The 23,603-nt window shown below is 40.6% G+C and overlaps 1 protein-coding gene and 1 long non-coding RNA gene across 5 annotated transcripts in view; both read right to left on the minus strand.

Annotated features, from left to right (window-relative positions):
• EZH2 (enhancer of zeste 2 polycomb repressive complex 2 subunit) overlaps positions 1–23,603 on the minus strand; it is a 73,905-nt gene that overhangs the window by 44,315 nt on the left and 5,987 nt on the right. Inside the window, exon 3 of one of the 4 annotated variants that reach the window (XM_019539434.1) lies at positions 10,327–10,423. The exons of 2 other annotated variants lie outside the window; for them this stretch is intronic. The gene's annotated coding sequence lies outside the window, so the exon portion shown is untranslated. Of the gene's footprint in view, positions 1–10,326; positions 10,424–23,603 lie in introns of those variants that run through there. One more of the 4 variants, XM_019539444.1, reaches the window with a different exon arrangement.
• Positions 5,617–7,663, minus strand: LOC109313070. The gene is made up of 2 exons (XR_002101961.1): positions 7,595–7,663; positions 5,617–7,548 (listed from the first exon to the last, which is right to left on the minus strand). It is a non-coding gene; the product is annotated as an uncharacterized LOC109313070 (long non-coding RNA).

A 23,603-nucleotide genomic window follows, 5' to 3' on the forward strand; every position in this document is an offset into this window, starting at 1 on the left:
GAGAGTAGGTTTAGATTAGACATCCGCAAGAACTACTTCACAGTTAGGGCAGCTAGGAGCTGGAACCAACTTCCAAGGGAAGTGGTGCTGGCTCCTACCCCAGAGATCTTTAAGAAGAGGCTTGATGCCTACCTTGCTGGACTCATTTGAGTCCAGTTTTTCCCCCGCCCAGGCGGCCGGGGGGGTGGGGTGTCAGGCTTGAAGATCTACAAGGTCCTTTCCAACCCTACTTCTATGATTTTATTGGGGCACTCCTTAATAAAATTTCAAAGCACCCCTCAGAAAAATACCACTCTTAAATTTTCATTTTTTTTTTTTATTAGGGAAAAAAATAGAGCAATTCTGTTGCAAAGAATTCAGAAAGCCAAAAATAGGTCTGAATGGTTTTTAACACTAGGGATTCCTAATTGAAAACTGTTTTAATTATGTAAATCATGTCAGCAAACCTACCAGTGCTAACATTGTGTGGCACCCCATGGCACTCTTGAAAGGACCTCAAGGCAAAAAAAACAAAAAAAAAAAAACAACCCCCCCCCCACTGATTTAGAGCAACAAAGAAATAAAATAATTTTCATTATCCACCTATTCCCCAAAAACTGCAAATGAAATGTCATCAATATCCAATCATGTAGAAAAATTAAGGTGCATCACCTTTTCTTTACCACTTCTAATTTTCCAGGTAAATGTAGTTAGTTCAGTCAGCGTTAGAATTTTTGTATTGTAACAGAAGGAAGAATCACCATACTCTTAACTAATTATGTTAAATTAGATTTGTACCAGGACTTCGAATTAAAAACTGTATGTATTAAAAGCAGAGGTATCAAACTCAGCAAACCTTTGATCCCAGTAGCAGTGGTGTCAATTCCTGGGGGCTGGCCCTGCCGACAGCAACTCTGGCAGCAGTGATGGCTAAAGCTGTTGCTGCTTGCTCTGCCACCACAGAACTGTCTCTCCAATGGGAAATCGGTATTAGGAATTTTGGCAACAGGGTAAAGAGCACAACCATCAACTCCCCAGCACCTCGCCCCAATGACAAAATGATCTGGCAGCTACAGAGGCAAATGTTGCTGCCATCAATTTACCCTGGCACCAAATTCCTGGTCCCACAGGCTGGAGGGCCCACCACCACGAGCTAGATCTAGCCTACAGGCTGCATGTTTGACACCTGTGTTCTAAACATGTTGCCACTAGCACACTGAAATAGAAATAAGAAACAATTTCAGGGTTTGTATATACACAGAAGTTCTACCAGCTCAGTACAACTTGGCATGTATACAGGTTTAAAACTTGGTTTATAAAAATATGTCCTTACAAGATTATGCCAATTTAATATTACATTTTTTTTCTTATGTTAGTACAACTTTCTTGTTCAGTCACCATTCAGAAACTGTACCTGGAATTTTAAAAGTAACTTTATTTCCCAATTTTTATTCCTTCTGTTTCTCTGAAGAATCTATATAAAAATGGGGAAAAATACTTAAGTGCCAAGTCCTGGAAACACTTACACATGTGAATAAGGTTCTAATATTGAAATATATGAAAGCTACGCCTCATCTCAACATAAAAGAAATACATGACATATAAATAACTTTGCTGAATCAAATATGCAAATCAAGAAAAAACAAACAAGAGGAAAATAATCTGTTTTCATCTCATTGATAATTTTTAAAAGGGGTAAGCAATATACTTATTTCAGACAGAAGTGAGAGTTACAAGGCCTGTCTTCTTTACATTGTCATCCACTGTATTTTTATGTTAAACCAGAAATACATGGGTTGAATTATGCTTTTTAATTTCATTCATTCTTGCAGAGCTGGGACTCACAGGCAACAAATATGAGGATGATCATTCTACCTTGTAAGTAAGTTCTGTGCAATGCTGTTAGCCAACAAAATTCCTACACTGTGCACAGAGCCTGAAAGCGAACAGGTTACTTTAATTCTAATTAGGGCTGTATTTACTTTTAGCATCCAAAGGGTGTGAATCAGACCTAACTGACTCACTTAATTAATACTGCTGTCTGCCTGTTGCAAGTGGCATACTGACATGCAATACATGCTCCAGTTCAGAATGAGAGGCAAGCAAGTATAGAAAAAAATCAATTCAAATTCATGCCATTTTACTGCTGAAAGTAAAAATATCCTTGTTTTAAAAATCACTGTCCTATTTCTTCTCATCCACCATGGAAATATTCATACACAAGTTTATGTGATATAAAAATCAACACTGTAACAAACTATAAGGGTTGCTTTAGATAAGATTGTCTTTGCATGCTTTCAGCTACTAAGTCTAATTACAAAAGTAAAAGCCTCCCCTTAATGGGAGAAAAAAAAATAGGGATGAATCTCTTTTAAAAATTAAAAAAAAACCAAAAACCTGCAAGATATTTTATAAAGATGCAATAATATTAATAGAGGCTTAAAACAGCAATGTCTAATACTAAGCTTCCTAGTCATTTATTTTTCATGGCTATTTACATTTACACAACATACTGCTCTCAATTGATACTTTGGAGTCACTATACCGAACAAATTTGTTCATAGCACATCACAAAATTGCAAACATTATCCTTTTTTAAACTGCATTGATCAATGATATATTCCTAACCAATATTTTTAATCTCATTTTTCCAAAGAAAAGTTGTAAATGTAAACTGCTGTAGCCCCAAACCTAGATTTCATAACCTGAATTCACAAATTCAGGGTGAATTTAGACCCGCTCAAATCTGCACTTTACGAACTTGTCAGTTAATGCATATTCTTAAACTAGACTGAATCTTGGTTGTGTTCACTATTTACACAATTATGTCGTTCAAACATCACCAGAAATATCTGCCTACTTTAAAGTGTTATGTCTCTTTCTGTACAGCAACTCCTCCCCACCCCCATTAAAGATGCATTTGATTAAGGCCCGTTTGAGGTGTCAGAACACTCAGTTTACAGTGATCTCCAATTGCTTTTCATATTGAAATTAGAGGGCAAAATCTGGTCCTTTGAATTCTTATTTAAAAAGTTGTAAAAACACTGAGATTTTGATTTATATGAAGAGTTGGATCCAATGCTTCCTAAAAACAAATGATAAAAGACACAACATAATAAATCATGAATACTGAAATTAATCTCAATTAGGTAAGATCTAAAGGCTTTCAAAGTCTTTCAAAAGAAAAATATAATTTCTATAATCTTACACTTTATAAAAAAAACAATCTGCATACAGAAGTCATTTTCAATTTCTGAAACAGTCTATTTTGTAACAGCATGGTACTTAAAATCCTAATCACCAAAATAGCTGTTCAGCTATGGCTAACCTATATTTCAATGTGCCAAACCAAACTTAAAATAAACTTCCATAAACAGTGACTAAGTTTTCCAAATTATAACTATTTTATTTCACACACTAAATTGAAAGTCAGACAAGACAGTTTATGGGCCTGCTTTGAAAGCCTACTTCAGTCAGTGGAAAGACTCCAATACACTTTGTTTTTATTATGCCTGAGAAACAGGTTGAAGTACATTATCTATTTAGCATATAGAAGGTTCCAAAGTTGCCAGGTATAACTAGGCTTTGAGAAACTAATCTGAGAATACAAATCACCATAATTTCTGCTGTAATCTAATGCACAGAAGGCTTATGTTAAAGAGAGAGAGAGAGAAAAAAAGAGAGAGAACACACCAGTTTCAAAAGGTGTTTTTTTGTTTGTTTGCATAAAGGAACAAATGCAGAATTTCACCTTTTGTCCATCCATCCCTACATGTTATACAGAACACCCCATTTCCATGGGAAGAAAAGTCTTCCCAAGGTCAGTCAGACTGTGTTTCTCAGACTCCAAACTATATTGATTTTTAAAACCCCAGCTGTGAAATACAAGAAAGCAGAAAAGATTAACATACTTTAATTTGTAATACTCCACCTCTAACAAAGAGTCACAGCACATTCAATCCTTGTTGATATGGGAAAGTGTCAGAGATGGGAATAGCAGGAAAGTATTTTTCTCTAGTTCATACTACGTAAGCTAAGACCAACAATTTTCTGTTAAGGATGTTGGTTTACAATGGAGTTTAAAAAGTCTACTCCTACCAAATAATTAAAACATGAATCCACATACTTGACAATTTACAAAAACCTTGTACTGATCACAAGTACTAAACATGTGGCAAGATGTTACAGCAAATTCTGCCACTAAACTACAGACTCTGACCAGAACTGGAAAACTCAGTTGCCTTATTCCTCTGTAAACTGTTGCAACACTTCAGCCAAAGGAGGACTGATAACTTCTGTGTACCTGCAAATAGTCTGAACATTTTCAGACTCAAGTCACCCCTTCATAACTCATACGAGTTCAGTAATACTCCATTTCAAAAAACTAATTTATTTCTTACAGAGCTTACCTTCTTGCACCATAGCACACCTTCAGAAGGATCTCACAGATGGTAGGGGACACTTTTGAGAGCATGGCAGAAGATGGTACACTGTGTTCAGCATGGGCAGGGCCTCTGCATGGTGAGGTGATCTGATGTCCCAATCTACTGGCAGGGCCTTCATGGTGGGGGTAAGACATCAGATCCCTGAAGGAGACATTGCTCATCCCTGCAGAGGCTGGTACCAGATGAGAACACTAGGGATGGGCAGGACTTCACCATGCCCCCCCTTTTCTTCCCCACTTCCCCCATCTGCCCTGTCCCAACCTCCAAGTCTGTACCTAAGGGGGGGAGGGGGGGAGGCAGGTGTAGCCCCTGCTGTAGCAGCTGTTCCTCTGAAGACCTGCAAGTGACTCTAGTCATTTAGGATGACTAGAGTCACTTGCCCCCACAGCCTCTTCCACAAGCTCTGGGAACATGAGAGGTGCAGGGAACCGAGCCAGGCTCTACCCCCACCTGCCCTCCCACAGCAGAGCACCCCACTTAGAGCACAGAGTCAGCTGGTAGAGGGGCAGCCATGGTGCAGGAATCCCTAGAGAAGCAGTCTGGAGAGCCACTTGTGCACAGAAAACTGGGGCAGACATACGGTGCCCAGCACATGGAGAAACAAGCATTTACTTCTTCATGAAGGAGCCAGGAGCCTGCAAAAACACAGTAGGATTGCAGAGTTGCAGAGTGTTGCAGCACCTTGCATAAGAATCACTGACAGAGACGCAGGGAAAGCACCGTTGAAGTTGGTGTGGCAGCACAAGGGGTCGCAACCAGTGAACTAAAGAGAACCTCAAGTCAAAAAGCTGTTATCTTTGACAAAATTAAACAATGTAAACAATTGGTGTTAGCAAAAGCACAAACAAAAGGATATACTTTAAAATAAACTTTATGGCATATATTGTAGACACACCTAGTGTCATTTAACTGACTGCAGGACACCAAATGCACTAGTGGGGAAAAAAACACAAGTAGCCACGCAAAGTCCAACACTTATGAGGTCCCCTCATTCTCCACTCCTACCCACATTGAGTGGGCAATCAACTATAGAAGCAGCAAAGAGAGCATGAAAATTTATTTGGATGATTTGTCAAGTGTTGGGTAGAATACAGAAAATAGTGTCAGTACACTTTATCTACAATAACTCCTACATAATGAGCTCTAATTAGGTGCAAGATCATAGAAGTACCACAAAGTCTGACATATGGGATTTCCATATAGGTATAAGGGAGACTTATTACAGTTTTCACATGTACTTTTTAAATAATGCACACAAAGACTAGGCATTTAGAAAATAGCAAATCTCAGTAAAATGTTCATGACCACATCAACAATAAGCACAGCCATAATAGAAGACTGACCATTGTGTCTTTATAGATGCTCAATGAATGCAGCAACACACGCCAATTAAAAAGTTGCATCTATTTAGATGTGCTATTTTTAAAACTTAAATTATTTAGTAGAGACCAATTAGATCCTTTCAAATGAATGCTGATCAATCTATGAACATGACTACTTGGAAAAAAATGCAAGTCTTATACCCACATGCATTTTCAGGGGATTTTGCTGCATAACAGCCAACTGGACTTTTACAATATTCAGTTTTAATAGATCTGTAAGTCAGCAATAGCAGTAAGGACATTGCCTTCCAAATGGAAAAGTCCTCAGGAAAAACATATGCCAGGTAACAGAGTACAATGCCTCTTCGTCTTGGATAAGCTCCTCCCCCACCGCCCTCTGAGAATCACAAGAACTGAAAGTCTGCCTTGCAGTGACACTGGTAACCTTAATGGTTCCAAAGAAGTTTTAGTGCCAACAACAACGCTAATATACCACTACTAGAATTATCATGTTATTATCATGCTAGTGCAGGCCATCTAGATAGGGAGCTCAGCTGCTCCAGGCATTTTCCTGGACAAAGTGCATTTCTCTGGCTACATGCAAGAATACCTCAAACAAAGCAGCAGACCTCAAACCTCCTGTAGGAGAGGCCGAGTAGAGCTTTAATCAAAGTTCAGGCTGCAAAACCGTTTAGCTATGTCTATTTTTATCAAAGAAATGACACCACATCACACTGTACAATGGGAAATCTCATGTGACTGAGGCAGATACAAAGCATCAATCCTATGCATCCTTCTCATATATAACAGATGCAATGTCACAGATTTTATGAACCTCTTATAGCAGGGGTGTCAAAGATTTGGCCCATGGAACTATATTATCCAGCCCATAGTGCTGCCTGCCACAATGAGGCGCACGCTGCATGTGGCACCTGCACCAGACAGGCCCTAGACCTAAAGCTGGTCCAGATCTGGCCCACAGACCAGCCCCAAGTGCCAGATCCAGCATGGATGTCACATGCAGCATATGCACTAGACTGGCCCCGTGTGCGACATGCCATGCACACCCCCCAATGCTGCAAGCTGTGTGCGAGACCCAGGCAGGTGCATGAGATATACATGGCTGGAACCAGAAGTGTAACCAGTCCAGGGCACATACTGCATGTGACACCAACACTAGACCAACCCTGCAGGTTGAATCAAGTATGTGGAATGTGTGTGTGGGTCCCATCTGGCCTGCAGACTGTCCTCATGCGCTTCATCTGGCCCTGAGTTTGATACCCCCGTCTTAGAGGATTAAGAAACCAATTACTTTATAGCTAAGTAACATTATTTGAGTAGCCTGGCTGAAGATGTTCTCATGTCAAAAGGTAACTCTACAGTGGCAGAGAAGGAACTGAGGTGGACTTGACGCCAGTGGTGTCAGTCATAAAACCTGTGAAAAAAGGTTATCCAGACCACCATCTTCTTCCAGGGCTTTTCATGGTGGCTGCACAGATAGCCCTTGCTTCTATACACCTCAGAATTTACCATTCCTCATTGTCAACAGCTGTGTGAATCAGTGGCACTCAGTGATTGAGGTAAGCATCTCCTCCCCAACACAAACAATTCTGGCAATCTAGAAGTCAATAAATTCAAAGAGGGCTGAAGAGATTTATTCCTCCAAAGCTCAGAGCTCTATGACAGCCTCCCTAGCCATCTGCAAGACCATGAATTATTCTAAAAGATACTTCCCTCCCACCCATATAAAAACCTAAATGCCTGCAAGTTGAAGTTGATGATACACACACATATATCTATATCTATCTATCTATCGATAGATAGATGGATAGATAGATAGATATACACACATCACTTATATAGCCTAGTCATTGTTCTTTAGAAAGTTATTTAGCACAGAGTCACTGCAGGACTGCTTTCTGAGCTGATATTCTTCAATCTTCTCTAAAAAAAAAAAAAAACAATCATTACAGAAAAGCATGTGATGACATTCGGTGTTAAACAGTCCCAGAGTAAAAAAAGATTCTTTAACTAGAAGACATTAAAATAAACATTTGTTCATTTCACCCTAATGATTTATGAATGACAAACTAACTTTAAGTACATTTCAAAACAAGGTAAGAGATATAAGAAGGCCAGATGTGTTTTGTAAAACAAAGGCAGCAAGAGCCAGTTTAGAATCACTACTCATATCCTAGCTCCTTTGGATTTCAACAGGAAAAGAAGAGACCAAACAAAATTCATCATTCTTCACTCTAAGCAAGATGCAGAAACTGAGGACTGCATGAATATGTGTTTTCACAGCAATTAACTCTACAAACTACAGCACTACTAAGGAATAACTGAGGTAATAAGAACACTCCAAGCACATCCCTTCCTACCCCCTAAACCAGGGTTCACTGGATGAAAAGATGGTTAAGCCAGATCTGTTCACACTGAGGGAACTTTGAGCCATACGTGCAAGGCCATTCCTACACTAAGTACAGCTGTATAAAGTTGATGATGTATAGCAATGAAACCCCTTCCTCTGTCAAAATTCCTTCCACTCCCCAAGAAGAGCTGCGTTCTGTGAGCCTACATGATTGTCAGGAAGGTCCGTCACCCCCTGGTACTAAGTGAACCAATAAGACAGTTACAACTACCATTCCCCAACATTCCCTGGTGGCCTGTAAAACCAAATTGTCTCTCTAAATTGGAAAGGAGAAGAATCAATTTAACTGTGACTGTTTTGTTTAGTTCAACAATTTAAATGATGCTTATACGGGCCATAATTTATAATGCAATATTAGGAGTAATTCTGTCCTTTCTATGCATATATAAAAAGTAGCTACATTTGAAGTCCTGCTTCTGCTTCCTGCATAAAGCAAGGTACAAGATTACTTAAACTGTAATGTGCTTTTCCATTCATCAGAAAAGGACCCAAGATAAGCGTGTCCCAAATATGTTATTTGTATTGCATCCAGACCTCCAGTCACAGACCAGGACGTCAATGTACCAGTTACTGATGCCAGATTCCCCCACCATCCTCACTTTCCATGGCCCTGAGACAAATCTTATCATGGTTCCTTTCTGGGTAAAGAGAATACAGGTCTGGAAGCATGTTACAGCTTTGCAATCCTCCATTTAAATTAGCTGGAATACAAATGAAATGCTTTGCATAAGATACATTTGCTACAGAAAAGTAAAGTAACAAGATAACCTACAATCACAGTAATGGATGCAAGATGGTTAAGTTTTAAAATTAACATTTTGAAAAAGCAAAATAAGAATTAGGAGGTGGTTAAAAACAAAAACAAAAACAAAAAAACAAAAAAAATTATGACCTCCACAGAGCTCGTTCACTTCAACAAAAACAACAGAAATCATCTTTCCAATAAGTTAACATTTGCCAATTTAGCTTCGCTATAAACAGATGTTGTCTTTGGAGCAGGATGTGTTCTGGCATAGTTGATCCACTTCATTGGCATCCGTAGACATTTGGGCCACTGTCCCGCAGGATCCCATAGGGACAGGGTGCAGCAGCAAGATGCGTGCTGTGGAAATCTTCTGTGGTGCACATCTGCAAGCAGAATCAGGGCATGGCAGCCTGATATGCATGCCAGCCATGGAAATCCGATGGTGCGCAATAAGGTAGCAATGTCCTCCCATTTAAAGCACCACAAATAGTGACTACCTTTGGTCACAGAAACAGCTCTGGGCACGTGGAGAGCAGCAAAGAGCCAAGATGTCTGTTTACTCGCAACTTGTGTCACCATAAAATAATTATGGTGGCGCAAGGTACACACACACGTTTGCTCCCTACATTCCAACTAAAAGGGCAAGGATGGGAAATTTCTTGAAGATTAAGATAGATATTCTTAACTTGAAGTATTCACTGTTTGGATAACAAATATGTCACAGGATTATTCATGCCATCTTATAATAAACCACTTCTAAACAGTTAGATGGGAGACAACATTCTCTTGATATTAAGGATATACATGCTTTCTTTAAAAGGAAGAATCTGAAAAATGCCAGACTATTAGACTGTTAGATTCTAACTATTAGATTAAACTTTACTTTAGTAACTGAAAATAAAGTGCTGTTACACACATTCATCTTTATAAAGGTCACTATTTAAAAATTGGAAGATATATTAACTGACAAGACAAATTCTCTACATTCTTATGATTTGGGGGGTTTATGGCCCTCTCCACTTCAAAAACTGGACAAGTTTATCCAACAATAAGCAGACCACAGCAATATACAAAAAGGCTTATACAAAACTAATATGATGAGGCACTGCCATAAACTTCCCCCTTGCTGTATGCATCAAGTATTCAGCTTGAGGCAGAAAACAATGAAAAGATTCTGAGACTGGGATCACACATCCAAAGACTGTGTGTTAAGGGAATGCAATTTCTCTTATACAGAAACTGAACGAGTCATAGCTGATCCTAAAATCCAAAGGACCATAAAAGTTGAGCACAGCCACTCTGGCCCTCACAGTAATATACACCAAGCTCAGCTTGAAACGGGGGCCTGTTTGTTTCAACCACAGACTATGCTATTTTTCAGTTGTGGTTATGGAGTTTTCCTACCTTTTAATCTCAGTTTGATGTCACAGAGTGTGGAAGGGATCCCCTCACCCTTCAAAACACTGTCAGATGCTGAGGTGGAGTGTGGTGCTTCAATTATCTGTAGGTGTAATTGAGAAGAGAAAACAAGACTGCCATAGTTGTAAAGGGAAATGTGCTTTATTAGTGAAAATGCATTAAAATTAACACAAACTTGAAATTCAAAACAATGTTCTACTTGCATATTAAGTCTTTAGTCTATATGAGCAGTACTTATGTTGTATCCTGCAACAATCAACTGGAAACCATTCCTTTTACAGGTCTTCTTCAACCTACAACACATCTGAAGCCTTTTGTTTAGCTCCATCTATACTGTCACAATAATATGGCAACACAGAAAGACTCTTCATGCTCAGAACTCATAACAGCTAGAATACTATGGTTCTAGGATCTACACTATATACTTAGGTTTCCTAGCCTGCCTCACAAACAACATGATTCTTGGGCAACAAACAAATAAAAAAGTCAATAAAACAAAGAAAGTCTTTTTGCCATGTCCCAGGCATTCAGAGGGGCCCTCTGGCTCTGATTCCCAGTGCAGCAGCCCGGCCTCCTCTTGTGACGTGCAACTACAGAAACTGCTTGCTTGCTTGCTTCCTTCCTCTCTCTCTTTCTCTCTCTCCCTTCCTTCAGTTTTCATTCTCAGTGTCCCTCTGGGGTTTTTAAACTCCCAGTAGAAGATACCATTATGAAGCAGAGATGCACTGATATATTGGTGCCATATCAATGGCACCAATAAAGGAAAAAAATTAGCATCATCAGCTATTGGCCTTTTTTGGCCAGTGTAGCCAAAAATGTTAACCGATAAATATAATATGCCTTCTGGAAGGGACCCCTGGAAGCCGCATGCATGCGTGCAGCTGCACATGCACATGGCCGGGAAGGCAGCTGGGCAGTGTGGAGAGCAGCTCCCTGTAGGTAGGTCTGTTGAGGGGAAGGGGGAGATCAGGGCCCCCACAGTGAGGGAGGGAGTGGGGTAGAGCCCTAGGCAGCTTGTCCAGGGGACACAGACAGGGAGGGAGCAGCTATCCTGCCGCTGCACCCCCCCAGGGAAGGCAATGCAGGGGGAAGGAGTATGTACCCCACCAATGTGTGGGGCAGAGGCAGACTGCCTGCTGCGAGCTCAAGGCTCTCTGCACTACTGTCTTTGCCCCAGGAGCTGCACACTGGCTGCATGTCCCCTACCCATCCAGTAGCAGTGGGGGCAGCAAGTTGTGTCCCCCACTGCCAGGTGGGCAGAGGATGCAGGGCCAGCACACTGCTCCCAGGGCAAAGACAGCAGGGTCGAGAGCCCCAAGCCCACAGTGGGCAGCCCACATCTGCCCTCGCCCCACTTGGCTCCACTCCTAAAAGCATCCTCATGCTTAAAAATTGTGGCAGTGATGCTTGAACTAAAGCTCATTTGATCATGCCACCATTTTTAAAGTGCTAGGACAATGACCCCCTGGATGAATTACCCATGGCTCTGTCCCACCAGCCCCGGGGTCTTATTCACCATCCTTCCTGGGCAGCATCCCCGGCTCCAGCCCCTGCCCCACTCCCTCCCTCACCATGGGGGGGCTCAACCTGCCCCCCCACCTCTTCTTTCCCCAACATCCCTTCCACAGGCTTACCTGCAGAGAGCTGCTCTCCATGCTGCCCAGCTGTGCTCCTGTAAATCAGTTATCAGATCGGTATCAGCCAATATGCCTGGTGAACAATCAGCTACCTGTATCAGCCAAGACAATCTTTATCGGTGCACCCCTAACTATAAAAAGACCTTTATGTCCTTTAACAAGGCTGGCTTCCCTTTCTTAAAAAGGACAGATCACCTTTCACACAGACCTTTGAACTACTATTTATACTATTTTAAAGTTACAAATAAGAATGTTTTATTCTAGACTGCTACTTCTAACAGCAAATTTTGCTTTCAGCTGGGTTTTGGAGGAAACAGAATCAGCTTTTATAAAACCAAGACATAACCTGTATATTCCAGCTTCATAATTCCAAGCTTCCAAAACTGTATAGAAAAGGTTCCCAATACCCTTTTTCTTTCTTTACTTTGGTTTACAAGTTTGGAGGTTTTTCCTGGAGTGTAGTTATATGCAAAAATGTAACTCATGCAACATTATACTCTAATCCACTTGTTAGAGGATACCCGTTAGCTTTTAGCAATTGGACTTGAAGATCTGCCCAATCCCACTCCATACCAGCTCCTGGTTAGACATAGTGGATGTTTTCCTTTATGCTGGGTTTGTGAATCCTGACACCATTCAGAAAATGTTTATCCAGCTTTGATTTTATTGTACCTGACAAACTTTCCTACTATCATATATGGGGAAGCCATTTTAAAATCACATGTAACATCCATGTCAGTTTTAAAATTCACTGCTCTTCTATCCCTTTATCTGTTAAACTTGTTATGTCAGGCTTCCTGGTTTCTTTCATTTTCAAACACTTACTGGATTACTTACAACTTTCCTCTTTCTCTGAGGGACTGTCTAAAACCAAGGCTGCTAACTTCTAAAACAAAGTTATACTTGTAATCTTTTTGCCATCATTACCCCATCTTACAAAGAAGTCTACTATTTTTTTAAGTCTGTAATTGACAAAAACATCTTCTATTACAGTACACTAGCCTCATATAATTCAACTAAAACCAACGGTAGTCACTAAAATTACTAATGATTGTGGAGCCTTCTAAACACACTTGCAGCAAGTCTAGACAAGAAGTAAAAATGTTGACAACTACCTCAATTCAACCTCTATTTGTGTTCCCATTACTGCTACCAGAAATCATACAGTAGTGAGAGAATTCTCCCCCTCCCCAGACTAGCCTGGGCAAGGTTTTGGTTCTCTATTGTCTCCCAGTTCAATTTGCAGTTATTATGAGTATTAGGGTGATATTTGTTTGGTCTAGTTTTAAAACTTTTCCAGCGTAGCAATGTCTGGTGGCTATAATGATTTTATGAACAAATATAATAATTAAACTGGTTATAAATCTTAGAGTCACTGAATTCTTGTCTGCTTTCTGTCTCCAACCATCTTTATTTTTCAGAAAAATTACTATAGCATATGAAAAAGTCTCATAGTTGCTTAAGTAAGCTCAGTGACCTGCATTAAACTATGTTACAATCCGTTTGTACCTAATCTGGAGGGGTTTTTTTTTTTAAACCGTGCTTTTTGGGTCTAGGTAGTAGTAACATTCTTTCCACAGTACTTTCATTTCCCATTTTCCCCATCATAATTTCATTTCATTTAAGTGCATACTATTGTCACCTTAAGAACGAGAACAGCTTTAATATCTTGCGTTTACTCTTCCAAGACATCACTGCATTTAATAATCGTAAACTGAATGTTCATACAGAAAAAAAATGGATGCAGAAGAATATAAAGACATTCAAATCTCCCACAGTCATCATAAAGAAACAGAAGAGGGTAAAATGCAGTTTTGAACATAGCCTTTAAAGCTTAATTAAAAAAAAAAAATTTTTTTTTTTTAAATTGTCACTCTTATAGCTTCAGGCACCAGTCACCATCAAAAGGCTGATGATCTCACATGAAGTCAATGAACAAAATCTACAATGAGAACCTTATTAAGAAAGCAAATGCATTTCAGTTCCCTCATTGAGAAGGGGGAAGAAAAAGAGTGGGTTTTTCCACCACTGCATTGCATCTGGATTTTCCACATCAGACTGAGTAGCATATTTGGCTCGTCAATGAAGACACTTAATAAGAATTTCCCTCATCCTTTCCTATATTCAAGGAAAAAAAAACTTCCATTACTTCTGTGCAACAGATGAAATTTCAAGAGATAAACCCCAACCCATACCTTTCAAATTGCACAGTCTGAAACCAAAAAAAAAAAAACACCTTAAGAAGAAGCATATGCTTTAAGATACCTCTTTACAAACACACAGAAATGTTCATTTTTCATAGAAATGTTGCATCATTTCATGGCCTAGCTACAAGATCTCCTCTGTTTAAATTATCAAGTCCTATTCCTATAACTTGAGGCGTTGGGATACCCAGACATCCAAATTTGTAAGTTTGCTAATTGAATTCTACATGGTAAAATCTTTCCGAAGTTCTTTTATATCCACAGTTTCACTGCTTTTCTCCGAAGTGAAAAAAATATGATAAAAGTATTATTTTGGGGAGTACAGTCCTAAATTTAACATTTAAGTGCTGATACATTTCAGAAAAGCCTTAGTGCATGACTGAACAATTAAAATTAAAACACAACCCAAAACAGACACTTTAACCTCATTCAGCTGAAAGCCAACATTAGTTGAACAAACAGTCAGTAAAATATACCTAAAGGTCTTGCTGTGTGTTGCACTTTGAGCTGCTCAAACACTGATCACTGTTATTGCTAGGTCAAACTGGGAAGCGGGGACCTTAAGGCAGGGGTGGGTAATTATTTGGACCAGAGGACCACTTAGGGAATTTTGGTGAGCGGTCCTGGACCAGGCCAGCACCCCCTGCCCCTCCCCCAGCATCACCTGCCACCCTCCCCCCAAGCTCACCAAAACTCCTTAGGTGGCCAGGAAGATGGGATGGGGGTGCAGGTGGGTTGGAAGCAGGATCCAGGAGCAGAGAAGCCTAAGCCAGGGATCACGAAGTGGTGACAGCACAGGGCTCAGGCCAAGACTGTGGCAGAGCCACATCCCCTCCCCAGGTAACCTGGCAACTGGAGCCAGTTTCACAGGCAAGGGCATATAGGGAGCAGATTGCAGCTGTGCCCCAGGCAAGCCCCAAGCCCTGCACTATCATTGCTAAGCAATCTGGGGGTCTCCATGGAGACCCTGCCTGTCTGCTCCATCTGGCACCCCTGGCCGTATGTGGGCCAGATGGGCCAGGGTGCCCAGGCAGCAGGGTTCGGGCTGGCAGTGGAGGCTATCAGGTGCCGCTGCACCATCCCACCTCCACTGTGCACCTAGGGGCAGTGGAACCAGGTGCACATGCCACAGCTCAGGCTGTCCCCGTGCCTGGTAGGCCCAAGAGGCCTGCTGTGGGCTGGACAAAATCTCTTAGTGAGCCAGATCGAGGCCACAGGCCGCGTTTTGTCCACACCTCCCTTAAGACTAAAAACCTTCCGACTAAAAACCCACCTGCACAGCTGTGCCCTCCTACTATAGGGATGGCAATCAGTGATCCAACTAGGAGCTACAGCTGTGAGTTGCCACCACAGGGCTGGTAAGCAAGGATAGGTGTCTATCCCTATTCCACCTGGCAGTGTGGGAGAGGTTTTGGGGGTTTTTTTGGAGGGGGGGAGGGGAAGAACATGAAGCTGAGACAGAGAGTTAATGGGGTGGGGGGGAATAATGAAATAGGGGTGGGAGGAAGAAAAATGAAGGAAGTCACCAACTGAAAGATAAAAAAGTTAGTAAAAAAGAAAAAACATCTAAACAGAAATAAAGAGGACATAATTTAAATAAATCTAATAAATTGGGATTGGGGTATGGAGGGTGCTGGTCAGCACTCCCACCTTCCAACAACCATGGGAAGCATGAGGGAAAGCCTCCCAACTTGCTTCCCACTCCCCTTAGACCCCATTCCTGGATCCACCCATGCTCTGTGACCCAGTTAGCTGGCATGTGCTTTGCAGGCTGTTCACACAAGGTTGCACCCCTTGGGGATGAGAAGGTCCCACCCCCCCAGGGCTAGGAGCGGGAGTTGGCTTGGTGCCAGAACCACCCCCTAGGCAGTAGAGTTCAGGTGGTGAAAAGTTTGTCCACACAGAACAGGAAGGTGGAGAAAAGGACACTATCCTGGGATGCTAGAGGACTGCAATCTATACAGTTCATCTATGGAGAATGGGCACACATTAATGGGACACAAGCTGGATAAAAGGATCAGAGATAAAGCTAGGCCACTCCAGGGCAGGTTTAAGCTGCCTGAAGTGTGCTTAAAAATAGTTTCAGTTGTTAATGTATAGACAATCCAGGTGTTAAGAGTTCCAGGAGCCACCTAAAAGAAATGTGTAATAAGGCCCGGAGTAATGCAATTCTACAACACAAGGTATTCAATTCCATTAAACTTTAGAAAATTTGGATTGCCTCCAATACTTTTTACAGCCAAGACAACTGTGCGTTTCAGCCACATCAATATGAGCATCTACTTTATTTCTATAGGTATGTGGTTCTGTTTTAATCACTAGGACACATGCAGATGAAGACTTCACTCAAATGGAGTAGCAGACAAAGCTTCAATTAGCAGCCTCAAAGTCAAATATAATCAGTGCCTAGAATTCACTAGTTGCTTTTCTTCCTACCACAATTTACAGTTCTCTCCCATTCCTTCAGAAAAGCTACGGGCATGTTCTATTTTAAAGGAATATTCCACAGAGGTAGAATATAAATATGTGGGATCCTGCATTAATAAAATAACTGATACTTGCAAGATATTGCAATGTTTGAATATTAAAACAGTGATTCTCAGCCATGGCACCCTGGGATGCTACAAGAACAAGATCCTCTGAAAGGTGACACGAGATGTGAAGAAATTAGAGGTGTGAGTAGATAACTGCAGGCTCCTTTCTGCCTAGCTGTTCCCTGCCCCTACTGCAAAGGAATAAGCACTGTAAAATATAAATTAATTTTTGAAATTGGGTGCCATTCAATTCACAAAAGTCATGGAGGGGTGCCTCAAATCCAATGAAAAGTGCCTCAAGTCCAAAACAGGTTGAGACACTAACAAACAACAAAGCCAATTCTAATGAGATCCTTGAAGTCTTTTGAATTCAAGTCTTTAAATACTTGAAGTGAACAACCCATGTAAGTATATTTTGATTATATAATACCAATGATACTGTACTTGAAAAACTTTTAATGGCTTATTTGAAGAACTGATAACCTGAATTTAGTAAGGTCTAGCTTTAAAGGGTAGAAAAAATAGATTAAACAAGAAAAATCTAGATATATGCTATTCACTTAAAAGTGACAAACATTAAGAAGCTAGTCTTCTTTTACCCTGGTAAAAGGCAGAAAAAGCTGTTTCTTTCTTGCTTTTTTCAACTACAAATTCAACTTTGTTCAGACTGTAAAATTTTATATAAAAGAAAGAGCTAACAGAAATGAAACTGAAAGGAAAGTTATAGTTAGGCTGGTTAAAGCTTTTAACATCCATTAACTTCAATAACTAACATTTTTGATTAAGCGTGCTTCGATAAACACCTCTTTTCTATAAGTTACCCATTTCAGAGCACCCATTACAACATCCACAGTCAAACCATGAGGCCACACTTGAACTTCCTGAGATTTTTATAATAAAAGAAAATCTGTTAAAATAATTTACTAGATATGTTTGAGGCTTTTAGCTCAATTCTGTTAATGTTCTCTACAGGTCACCATTAAGACTTCACACAATATCCGATGTACAGATCTGCTGAATTACACATGCAAACAAAATTCTAAGATCTGTTTTAACATGTGGAAAAAAATGCTACTTATAACATCAGCTCTTTAAAGGTTTTTCTCAAATTCTTCCCCCTTCATGTGAAGAAACACTTTCAGGGTGCCCAAAGAGTATGTTTTCTATAGCACTCCAAGTTGGTAGCCTCCCATACACATTCTAAATAGTCATTGTTAATTACCCTTAACTCCTCAAACACAAATCCTTTTGGCAAATTGTATGTAATAATTCAGAAGACAACTGCTTGTAGCATCAGGTCTTGCATACACAGGAGGCTCGTGCAAGACAAGAACTTAAAGAGAAATAGCTATTCCATGCTAACTCAGTGTGGACACTCTTCTTTGGAGCTAAGGCTAGCAACAGATGCTGCATTTGTCCCAGGACAAGCTGAGCCCATGTTTGTCCCAGAACAGAAAAGTCCTGGGATCAATATGTACACACATCATCCTGCCAATGAGGGTTAGCAAGCAGCTGAATACACTGTCACTTTTTGGCCTTTGATTAAATGATGCAATCCCAGAACAACCACGACACACTTCACAATGTCCAGGACAAACTGTTAGCCCACAATCCTTTTTAGGGTTTGTCCTAGGAAAATAGACATGGATGTCTGAATGACTCCATTTTTTCCCAAGGATAAAACAGCTGAATGTGACATGTGCTTGTAGCCAAAGCATGCATATTTTGTTGTGTGGCTTAATTGACTTTGAATGGCAACACACTCTTAAGGCAGAACAAGAACAAAAGTCTTGAAAGATTTCACACCGCGACATAAGGGAAGTGTTTCACTGTGCTCTAACTAGATAGAAAAAAAAATACTGTAGAAAACAGTTTGAACTATATACTTAAAACAGAGTGCATTTTGACTCCAAAAGACCTGAAGGATTTAGAAGTTTGCTTCAAACAGTAGAGATAGCCAAAAAAGAGAGGTCATACAGCCAAACTGAATTCTAAAATCTGACACATTAAGGTCTAACACACGCTATTTGGGATCCCTAAAACATACATAAACCAAGTCTATTGTATCACCACCTGCCCTCCAAAGATCAGCAGAGGAGGGAGGCAGGGAAAAGTACATCAGTTACAGTTTCAAGTGTTGAAACAGAAACACTGAAGAGCAAGTGTTTTTCTTCAAAGAAAGAAAAAAAGCACATACTGCTGAAGATCCCCAACTCCACAGGCTGGAATGCTGGACAGTCCAACTGCAGGATACAACTTAAACACTATTTTATGGTACTTAAATCATCTAATATGAAGGATGTGGACCCAAAATTTAATAGTAAATATACACAGGTCTTAAAACAGAAACAAGAAAAGTAGTTATGCCACCAATTCTCTCTTCCAAGTGTTAGGGGAAATAATATTCTTAAGAAATATGGATTTATTTCTGATCTGAGAACACTAGTCACATGCACCAACTAAGCAATCTATAGTATAACTTGGTGGATAGCCAGCTGGGGAAAGCTACCACAAAGAACAGAATGGAAAAATAATTTTAATCCATATAATCAACATCAGGGAAACACAATAGCCTAAAACTTTCATGTGGGGGTAGAGGCAAATTTATGGCAAATCTAAGATATATTTACAGCACCAGAACAAAATGGTCTTATAGAATGATAAAATCCCACCCCTAAGAATTTGCAATATTCCATCCCTCTTAATATCAGAAGCAGTCCTAACTGAAGTTAGACTACTAGATTCCAGAAAAGGTGTGTCAGTTTTGGTAGAACAGATACATTTAAGACTTGGGGGGAAAAGAAAAGCAGGTTTACGGAAAGTAATCTACCATTTGCTTGTTTTAAAGAAGTTTGTTTCTTTAAGTCAGTGGTTTTCAACCTTTTTTCACTGGTGGACCCCTAAAACAGTTCAAATGGAAGTTTCAAATGAATTCTAAGTGTGAGTATTTCATGTACTTTTAATTGATCATAGTTATCTTTTGCAGAACCCCAAGACAGTCTGTAGACCCCCAGGGTCTGTGGCCCAGAAGGTTGAAAACCACCACTTTAAATTATATCTAGTAGTTCTGAGAGAGGAATCAAAAAGGGGAAAAATTACAGGTTTTGAAAAGGAATAATAAAATCATTCTGTATACCATGCAACACCAGAAGAGAAAGCATAGAAGTTACAGTACATCGATATAGCACAAACCAACAGAGCATACTGTAATGTAAACACAAAAAATGTGAACATAAAAAAAAAAATTGATGAATTTTATTCTGAGTTTTGGAAAGCTTTACTTGAACCCATTATTGTACACATTTTTTAAAAATCCACACTCTTACAGAGGACTGACTGTTAACAATAACATATGCCATTTTACTTGCATAATACCAGATGTACTGCAATGAATTCAACATACTTTAAATATTTTAAATGAAAAATGGGAGGTGCATTTCATCCCACTCTTACACCTATTAATTAAATTAGCCTATGTATCTAAATTTAATTTCACTATAAATACTGGTACCTCATTTTCCTAAATGTTCAGAAGTATTTCACTGACTGATCACATAAATTTAATTTAAATTGATCACATAAATTAAATGTGTAGAAACTTACTTGATGCTATTCACAAATTAAATGTCTGCTTGAGAGACATGGAAAAAGTTAAGTTTAGCATATGTAATGGTAAAACAAGGAGATTAATGCATCTCATACTAGTCAGTTGTGCAAGGAAAAACTACAAAAAAAGGGGGAAGCAATTTATCTGACATGCATCCATTACACTACATTCAAGGAGTTCACTGTGGAGAGCTCATATTACTTGGTTGCCAAAGCTATTTAATGCATGTCTTGATCTCCAAGTAGCCATTTGGGGGCTTTTTGTTTTGTTTGTTTTATGACTAGCAACTGACTGACACACCTCCAATTAAACTTCTCTGTAAGCTTCTCTCAGGGTTCCTTTCCCACCCACAACCCGTCTTATTTAAGAAGGAACTTCAGCTGTGCAGATGATATTCACACCTATCGCACAAATAGCCTCAACTAAAATCCCTACCATAACAGAACTTTCTTAAAAATCAATTAATTCAAAACAGACATCCCGATTAACCACAACAATCTCCCCTCTGGTTCTGAGTCACTCCTGACACTAAAGATCTAGTGGCGCCTATACAAAAGTATTGAAGCTGCCCCAACGTGCTGGAATTCCTGCGCTCCAGCAGCCGTCGTGCATCAGTGTCCCTATGCTTAAAAATGGCAGCAAGGGCACTTGAACTAACGTTCACTGAATGAACGTTAGTTCAAAATAGCTATGGGGGTGCTTAAGTGTGGGGATGCCAAAACAGGAAATATGGCAGCACTTTAATTAGAGCGGCTCTTGGAACCACTCTAATTAAAGTGGCACCTCCCCCAACCCTAGGAGCACATGTAAAAGCATCCTTGGTATCCAACCTAATTTATAATAATTCAGCTCTACAATGGCTGGCACGGTAAGGTAAATTACAGCAAGCCCATGATTAGTTTCTTGCAGAAACACTGAAGTCATGATTTCACCTCTTAACCAGACCCCTTCCCCCAATTTATCTACATCTTAGATTTGCATATAGTATGACAGATTATTTTATCCAGCCATGAAAATACTAGGCTCTAATCCTCACAACTTCAAATATTTCATGTGCCTTTACAGAAAAGGATTCATCTCAGAATCTAGTATATAAATTTCCCTTGTATACCTCGAGTCAGCAAAACACTTGCATGTTTTTACCTTCAAATATATGCTTAAGAGATTTACCAAACTAAGCCAATATCTTCAAGTTCCTCTATGAAAATCTGTCTCTTCCCCATACCTTTCTAATTTTGCACTCATTCTGAAATAGTTTTCCTGTCAGGCTTTTTTCCTCCCATATCCCTGGAGTAGATGATTAACCCTTCTCTTTCACAGTGAAAATCCCACATGCCACGCTAGTGTGAAGTCAGGCAAAAGGTAGGGCAGGGTCACAACTTAGGGCATCTATACACATGCCCGAGGCCTGCTCCAACACGTTTTAATTAGTGCACTCCAGCAGCCTCAACATCAAGTGCATTCAGCATCCCTGCATTTTAAAATGGAGACAGGGGTAATTTAACTAAAGCTCGAATAAGCTTTAGTTAAAGTGGCCCCACGACCATTTTGAAGCATGGGATGCTGAATACATGAGATGCTGCAGGTACTTTAACTAGAGCGGCTCCTGAGACCTGCTCTAACTAAACTGTGCCTCCCCTTCCCCGCCGGAGCACAGGTAAAGGCGCCCTTAGAGACTAACTGGTTCAGAAAGTCATGAGCTCTTAACCAGTCTCTAGGGTTAGTTTCTATAATGCCATCCCGCCCTACTTTCGGTCTCACCATCTGAAATGATCCAGTCCTCCTAGAACACTAGTACAATGGGGGCCAAACTGCAGCTTGTGAGTCGCATGCAGCTCTCCAGGGCTTCTCCACCAAAGCCCCGCCCACTTCTCCCTGAGGCCAGCAGCCTGGTGTCCTCTGGAGCTGCCTCGGGGAGAAGTGGGTGAGGCTATGGTGGAGAACCCCCTCCTCCCCACCCCCCACAGCTTGCCACGTGCCCTGCTGTGCCTGCCTTAGTGTCACTTCTGTCCTGCTGCCTGAAGCCGATACCCTCCACTGCTCCCTATAGCCTCTGTCCCCTTACTATCAGCCACGGCTTTGGCTCCATTCCCTCCCAGGGCATGGAGCACATGGAACACAGCCCCTGCCTGGCCACTCAGCAGCATCCTGGAGCTGCAGTACTGCTGACTGGGCAGGCAAGGGATGAAACTTCCATATGCCCCATGCCCCAGGAGGAAATGGAGCTGGAGCCAGAGTCATGCTGAACAGTAAGAGGGGAGAATGAGGACAGAGGTTGCAGAAAAAAGGTGAGGAGGCAGGCAACCACTAGGGCAGGGGTGGGCAAAACGACAGATCCAGCCAGCAGCCAGACTCCATTTCCCAGCAGCACCTGTCCAAATCGCTGCGGGGGATTTCCATGGATTGGGGCCAGGGTTTCCATGGAGATCAACCCCAGTAGTGCTGGGCAGGGTGCGTGGCTGGGCGGGGAGCTGCTCTGGAGCCAGGATCTCGCAGTGGTGAAAGAGTGGGCCAGAGCCAGCACAGAGTTGTGATCTCCTGCCTGCACATCCTACTTCCCCCGATCTTGTACTCAACGCAAGATGTGTGGATTCCTCCCCCCAGGCTAAATGGGGGAAGGTGGGCTTGTCTTGGATTCAAATAAATAAGATATTTGTGTTTGAAACAAAAGAAACAGATAATAGAAACTAGTTAAACATTTATATTTCTCCAATGCCTTAATGCCTAACAAAGCCCTCCAAAATTATACTCAGTAAGTAAGCTACCTCTATACTTTCTGCCCTTACAAAACCTGTCAAATAGATTTTGGCCTGGGAAAAAGTACATTTTGTAAAAGCAAGCCTATTTGACATAGTAACTTCTCAAATCTTTATCTCAGACCTTTAATTCCAAACACTTCCCATTTCCCCTTGCTCCATCCTTCTACTTAAAATTTGGTTATTCTTCCTTAACTGTGCCCAGCTAAATGCCATAAATACTGAACACTGAAATAAACCCAATGTTGTACCTATATGGTTGTCTTGTATTTGAATCAAGTCTAACCAGCTATGAAGCACTACATGACATGTTTGATTAAATACTACATGAATAAAATCAGTATTAAAGTTTCTGTTTTCTGACCTGCAATACTTTTTTTTTTTCCCCCCCAATTTTTTTACACAGAGCACCAGCAGCATTTTGGTACAATCATAGGAATACAGCACTCTACTTTATAAAACGAACTATCCCTAATGTCTAAGTAACAATTAATTCCCATCTTATTTTGAAAATATTTGAAACT

This window comes from Crocodylus porosus, unplaced genomic scaffold (genome assembly GCF_001723895.1).
Source record: "Crocodylus porosus isolate Cpor-Errol unplaced genomic scaffold, CroPor_comp1, whole genome shotgun sequence".
In the NCBI taxonomy this organism is placed as follows: domain Eukaryota; kingdom Metazoa; phylum Chordata; order Crocodylia; family Crocodylidae; genus Crocodylus; species Crocodylus porosus.